This window comes from Crocodylus porosus, unplaced genomic scaffold (assembly GCF_001723895.1).
Source record: "Crocodylus porosus isolate Cpor-Errol unplaced genomic scaffold, CroPor_comp1, whole genome shotgun sequence".
NCBI lineage: Eukaryota > Metazoa > Chordata > Crocodylia > Crocodylidae > Crocodylus > Crocodylus porosus.
Genome location: NW_017728917.1, coordinates 34,979,515 through 34,986,983, shown reverse-complemented (window position 1 = coordinate 34,986,983; position 7,469 = coordinate 34,979,515).

The window sequence follows — 7,469 nt, the reverse complement described above, 5'->3', positions numbered from 1 at the left end:
TGATCTGATGACCACCTATAAGTTTATCAGGGGTGACCACCAGGATCTGGGGGAACGTTTGTTCACCAGAGCGCCCCAAGGGATGACGAGGTCAAACCATTATAAACTACTGCAAGACCATTTCAGGGTGGACATAAGGAAGAATTTCTTTACTGTCCGAGCCCCCAAGGTCTGAAATAGCCTGCCATTGGAGGTGGTTCAAGCACCTACACTGAAGTCTATGAAATCTATGGAATACTCAAATGTTGATGGGTGTTATTGTTAACTCAAGTTTAGAGCAATTGCATGTTCAGGCTAAAAATCTTTTCTGACAGTCCCCAACCTGCACTGCTATGACTAGGAGCTATACCTGTTAGTTGCCACTAGACTCTAAAGCAGGGGTCAGCAACCCCCAGCATGCGTGCTGAGCATGGCACATGAGCCCATTTTCCTCAGCATGCGTTGGGGCTGAAGCTGGGGTGGAGAGGCAGCAGCTGTTTGCAGCCTCCCAGCTGAAGCCAGCCCTGCCTCTAGGTAGCTGCTGCCAGCTGGGAGCCTAGGATGCTCCCAGCAGGCGGCTGGGAGGCTGCAAGCCCTGCTGGGAGCAGCCTGGGCACCATGGCTGGCAACAGCTACCCCAGAGCCTGGAATGGCTGCAGCCAGGAAGCTGCAAACAGCTGCTGCCTCCCCACCCTGGCCCCGGCCCCAATAGGTGCAGTGCCAGCACCTGCTGCCTTCCCAGAGCCGGGAGATAGCTGAGGCCAGGATGGGGAGGCAGCAGCTGTTTGCAGCCTCCCGGCTTCAGCTGGCCCAGCTTCTGTGTAGCTGGTGATAGCCATGGAGCCTGGGCTGCTCCTAGCAGCCAGTTGGGAGGATTGCAGCAGGGCTTCCATCCTCCCAGCCAGCTGCTTGAAGCAGCCCAGGCTCTGTGACTATCAGCAGCTACCCAGAACCTGGGCCAGCTGTAGCCAGGAGGCGGCAAACAGCTGCTCTCTCCTGGCCCTGATCCCGGCTGTCTCCCAGCCCCAGCTGCCTTCCAGCCCCAGCCCCAGGCCCAGGGTCTGGGGAGGCAGCAGGTGCTGGCAATGCTCCCTGTTGTGCTGCCCTCACCGCTGCCTCTGCAGAGCAGCATGTGGAACCCAGGGCAGCAGGGCACAGCGGGGGGGGCGGGGGCGAAGAAAGCTGCCTGTACTTGACCAGGAAGGAGGCTCTGGCTGGGAAGGTGCCCGGAGGTGGGCCTGCTTTCCTTTCCCTTGTCCATGCGCATTTCCAGGCAGAGCACCAGTTGGCAGCATCCACTGGCTTCATGAATGCCTTTGAGGACTGGTGGGTTCAGTCCAGGGAGCTCTGCTTCGTGTCCCCCTCAGGCATACTTATTTTCACATTTGAGCCACACAACACTCATATCCTTGTTTTTTTATTAGTTGTCCCAAGAATTTAGTTGTTCCATTCATCCATTAGCCCCCATAAAAAGGGGCTACTAGTTAGCCAGGTGGGCCTTGCCTCTGGTAATCAGATGGACAAATAGACAGGTGGGGGTGGGCTGGGGAGCTGGGTTGGTGTGGGCAGAAGCATGTGGCTGGAAGGGACAGAGTTTATTGATGGGGACTGGGTAGTGAAATGGGTGGAGAGGAAATGGGTGGGGATGGTAGCTGGGGGCTGGGTGGTAAAATGAAGGAAGTCAGCTACTGAAGCCATGAAAGGGTAAAATAAAAAGAAGTAAAAAAATGTAAAGAAATAAAGAGGAAAGAAATTAAAGGAAGTCTCACATTTTAATAAATTGGGATTGGGATTGGTTCACCCCAGCTCACTGAGATTCCAGTCTAGCTCCCTACCTTGCTCCTCCACCTCCACACCTCAGCCCTCTCTCCCAGACCAGTCTGTGCCCCTGTACACTGCCCAGCCAGGTCAAACCCCTGTATGTTTAAAGTTTAGGGGATAGAAATTTTGTCCAGAGAGAATAGGAGGGTGGGGAAATGGAACAGTGCATCCTGGGATGCTGGAAGATTGTAAGTTAGTGCCTGTGCCACTTCCCAGAGAGAAATTGCCTAAGGCATGCAATTTTATAGCACAGAAGTTGCAAGTTTGAGGCCATAGCAGAAGCACTCATAGAGTAACCCTGTCAGCTTCCAATGAATCTGCAAATTCTGCTGAATACCTTGTCACAAAGACACAAAAAAGGAAAGTACAAAACTAGAGAATATAATTTAGTTATACAGTTTGGAGATTGATAGATTTGTGGTATTTGTCTTTTAGACAGCTACCTTTTAGCTAGAACTATTGAACTTACTGCATTTTTTCACAGATGAGATTGTGCTGGTATTGTGACTAATTACATTGTAAAGAGAGATGAGATATGGTTTGAGTTCACTTGTAGTAAAGTTTTAATTTACAAACCAACTATTCTTACAACCAAAGTTTTCAGTACTCTACTTTGAGCATACATTTTAGATACCGTAGCTTTTAAACCACATTCTGCTTGGATTCTATATATTAAGAATAAAATGCAGAATGGAAGAGCAAGTTTCTGTGTCCTTAAAAGAAACAATAGTAAATTCTCTGGAGGCAAGAGGATTGTTCTTCCAGTAACACTGTAAATCAGTTTTCACCAACCAGTGGATCTACCGGTAGATCTTGGAGCCTCTTGTGGAAGATCTCAGAACCTCTTGGAGTCGATCCAAGGCTGAGTTGGGGGACTGAGTACCTGCATGCATGCACATGTGCACCCCAGCCCAGGAGGTCAGTCTGTGGGGGAGGGAAGGGGTGGGGGCTAGATCGAGGCCCCCAAGGTGAGGGACAGTGCCACAGAAGCAGGATCAGGAGTAAGTTGCGTGGGGCCCTGGCTAAGTGGGACTTACCTGCTGGGGAGGTGCAACCCCCAGATAGTTTTTCTCCTTCTGCCTCAGTCTGCCCATATATCAATGTTATATTGATAAATTTACAAGTTTAAAGCAATTTGGAAGCCTACTAGTGTCTCAATCAGTATAATAAAATAAGTTACAAATACATATGTATTTTGGCATTATTTTTAAAAACAGAAAATCAGAGCTCTCCCTTCCACCTTCGCTTACCATGACGTTGGTCCAATTGTGGCTGCCCCCCTGCTGCTTTGTGGTGTGGAGCATCCCTCTGATATGCTGGTGCCCTGTCCCTGCCCATGCTGTTGCCCGCCCCTATCCTGCCAGTGCCCCTCATTCCCAACTCACAGTTCCCTGTCTTTGCCAGTGCTCCTCACTCCTGACCCACAGTCCCCCACTCTGCCCAGCCCTGCTGGTGCCCCTCACTCTTGACCCGCTGCCCCCAGGCTCCAGCCCCGCAGTGCAAGGAAGGGGGGTGGGTGTGTAGTGAAGGGGGGGATGTGGGCATAGGTAATGTGGGAAGGGCACAGGTGGGGGGTTGGGGACCACATACCCCAGCAGATTTATGCACTGACAGCAGGGCAGAGGGCTGCATCCTGGTCTGGTCCACAAAGTTCCAGCCTGGTTTGGCAACCAAAGCCACAGCTCTGGTCTGGCTGCCTCCATGACCCAGTGGGTGGAACCTAGTGCAGGAGGGAGTGCCACACAGCCTTGGTCACCAAGGTGAGGCACCCCCTGCCCAGCAGCAGTGGGAGGCACAGCTCCATGCTGCTGAGCCTCACCTTGGTGGTCATGGTGGCATGGTGCTTCTTCTGATGCTGGCTCCTGCCTGCTGGGCCATACAGGTGGTTCCTGCCCAGAGGTGGTCCAGCCAGGCAGCATCCCTGAAACCCACTCCCCACTGTGGGTGCAGAAATCTTGCGGGGGGAGTTGTGCCTCTCCACCCCCCTAATGCATTGCCTGTGCTCCCATAGACTTACCTGGAGGGAGCTGCAGGAGCTGCTCTCCACTACACTGCCTGGCAGCCACATGCATATGTGCACATGTATATGTACATGGCACTTCCTGTCCACTGTGTACTGCTCCCCCTAACCCTAAGCTACCCCTTACAGGATGGAACTCTGCACCCTGCAAGGGGAAACTGGTTTTCTGTAATTTTCTCCTTTAAAAGAGAAATTCTGCATTTTTCTCTTTTAAAGGAGAAAACCCACTTTTTACCACATTTTTCCATGCCAAACAGAAAACCTGGATCCCTGGTCATAACCTGAATTCTTCATTCTTGGTAACTTATCAGTTGATCTCAGCTGCTGTAGTGAAAAGGGGAAGCATCTTCTAGAATAGCCAAATGTCCTCAGACTTGATAGATGAGGAAGAATATGACCTTGAAACAGGATTATAATATGCTCTGCCTTGTCATTTTTACCAAGCAGGAAGAATGCTGCATAGTAAGCATGATCAGAGTTAGGTTGTGCAACACCGTCTTCTAATAATACATCAGCAGAAGTATGGTGGCCAGAACCAGAGAGGTTACTATCATGAGCAGTAAATATATGCTCTTGGAGACATCCAGGCAATTGTTTAGCAGTTAAGATTAGCTAATGCAAAGCTTGCAAGTTTGCAACCCACAAGTGGAATTTGTCTGTCACAATTTAACCAAAGTGTTGAATGTAACTGTTTGCACTGATCATGGGCCCCAAAAGTAAGCAAAACTACAAGATTAGCTGATCTAACAGGTTTTTTAAAGGTCAGCCATAACAAGATCTGACCATCTAACACAATTAGCACATTCCAAGGAATCCAAGGAATAAGAAACCAAGGGGTTGAGCTTGGGGAGAGTAATGCTAATTTGAAACCTCAAAGTAATGTGGTATAATTTGCTTATTGGGTGAACCCAAGTTCAGGAGGTAAACATTCATGATAATTTCTAACACCTTTTGATCCCATAGGGTAACAGCTATAGGGCAAGATTTTGAGTGGCTCTAAAGCCAACAGATTAGCATAAGATAAGGCATAAAGGAATGTGCATGTCAAGTAACCAGTTTGAAGGACGAGACAGAAGGACCATCACTGTACCAAACCTGGACCCTGGACTCACAGTGTGAGCAAGGACCAGATCCTGACCAAGGGACCTTCCCGGTGACCCCTTGGACAGAATTGATTGGGGATGCCTGACTTCGCTGGAACAACTTGGTGCACACCTGGCGTAGAGGGACTGCCAATAAATTGCCAACTCCCTGTGGGAACTCTTTGTCATTCTTTCTGTTATTATTCACTATTAGCTCTTTACTACTGTACTATCTGTTTGTCACATTAACCTTTCTGTTAACTGTTTTACGCTAAGCTATAAGTAAATTTGCATTTACTTCACTCCCGACTCACCTCCTCAATCCCAAACCCAGCAGCCTAACAGCTGATACACTCACAGCGCCTAGCTGGCCTGTGACACAAAAACATGAAGGCAAATTATGAAATGGTCTGTGTGAATAGTGTGGATACTAGATGTTTGATTTTCCTACTACACTGTCACTTGGCTGAATACCTGGAGAAAATTCTTTCACTGCAGATTCTGGAAACCCATTAGATTCTAATATTACAGGATAGCAAGGTTTTGACTTTTGACAGTTTGCAGTGATAAAACTATGACAGATGTTTCTAACTTACTGATGTTTCCTAATAGTCTGATTCATTGAGAAAGACCAATTTCATGGATAAAAACTGCCTGGTGAATTAATGGAAATCATCCATGTACATGGTATGTTCTTCCAGGAATACATGATTAGGAAAGTCCATTATCACACTAGATAGCAGCTCTGTTTCTGATAGGCAAGTTGTGGAGTGGTGGCTTTCTGGTTCTCATGGAATTTTTTACATTCCTTCAGATTTATATTATAGGGTGACACCTGATCTGCATTAGACCCTGGAGGGACAAATAGCGCCAATTGTTCCCCTGTCCCTCCTCTCTAGTTCTACTCAGCATCTTGTGGGACAAGTTGTGTTAACAGGACTGACAGATTCATCTAGACCTCTGTGAGTGATACAATTGAATACGACAGTGAGAAATGCCTGTACTTCATTTCTGTTTCAGATCTGGCTTTTCAATGGGACAGAGATTTATTTTGGCATTTTGAATCACTATTTCATTTAATTTAAGTCAAAACTGTTTCAAGTTTCGACGCCGCTTCAATGTTATTTAAGTGTTTTGGCCATAGGCTATAATGGGGAATGACTAAAATGCCTATAACTTTGTCATTTCCACTGGCGATGCATAGGGGATGCATGAGGGTGCATGGAGGTGCACATGCACCCCCTGAGAGCTCTGGTGCACCCCCTGTCAGGCCACACTCTTTGTTTAGGTGACAGGAAGCAGGGCAGGTGGGAGTGCCAGTGTCCCCCTTGTGAGCGCCGACCAGGGAGTGGGGCCACCAGCAAAAGCGGCCGCGGGACTTCTGGAAGTGGTGTGGCTCCTTTTTGGTGAGTGAGATTGGCTATGGGCCACCAGCCTCTCGAGCATCAGGAATGTGGAGTTCCACGGAGTCGCCACATCCTGCATGATTTTGTGCTGCAGGATGTTCAGCTCTGCCTGTTTCATCTATAGCATTGTGCCCACCTTGATGCTCCTGTGGAAGTAGCCTACCACCTTTCTGCATTTCTCCAAGGTGTTCCTGACAATAAGGTGGAATTTATGTGCCACACAGCAGATGCCAGTAAAGTTGGTATCTTGGACCACCTTGACCATATTGGCCCCATTGTTGGTAACCATGAACCTGCAGGTGAGCTCGCCCTGCCCAAGAAGCCACCCCAGCACCAAGCGGTTCATGGCCTCCATGTTCTTGGCTGGCATGTGGGACTCATCAGTCACCTTGGCTTGAAGGAGAGCCCACTGATGGCCTGACTGGTTGCACCAGTGCCCTCTGAGGGAGAGGTACGTGTGATCTCCACCCCAGTTGCTTCAGATGTCCAAGGTGAAATGTAAGGCTACCTGTGGACCTGCCTTGCACAGCTCCTCCCTCAAGTACTGCCTGAATGAGTTATACAAGGAGGGCACCACTGTCCTGATGAAGGTGGTGCATGTGGGCACTTTGTATGATGGGGCCACAAGCGCCATGAGCCACCTGACTGCTCAACAAAGGAGAAGGGTTGGCCATTGCAAGAAAGCATCCCCAATGCTCTGGGTGACCTTGCTTACCTTGGGAACATGTCTCCCTGTGTGCTCGCCTTTCCCCCATTGTTCCAAGGTGGCCAGCCTTTACTTCGGGAAGATGGGGGCTTTCACCTGAGAGGGGGACTTCTTTTTGGGCACACTCTCACTGGTGCCAGGCTGAGGATGATTAAAAGAACAATCACAGGATGTAATATAATATTTAGGATTTCTGTAGCTGATGAAGCCCTCCCTGTGAAGACAGCACACCACTGATGAGTCTTCATTTGCTTCACTTGCTCTGCTATTTTTAGAATTTCTGACCCTTGATGCAAAATAGCTAAGCTATGTTGTCGCAGAGCCCTGCCCTGCACCTGAGAGCAGAAAACAGCTTGGGACAGACCCCTAGTGGCAAGAAGAGGGAGGCCCAGCTGCCAGTTACCAGGGCAGCCAGAGTAACAGGTGCTGGTTGCAAGGACAACCACTGGGGAGCC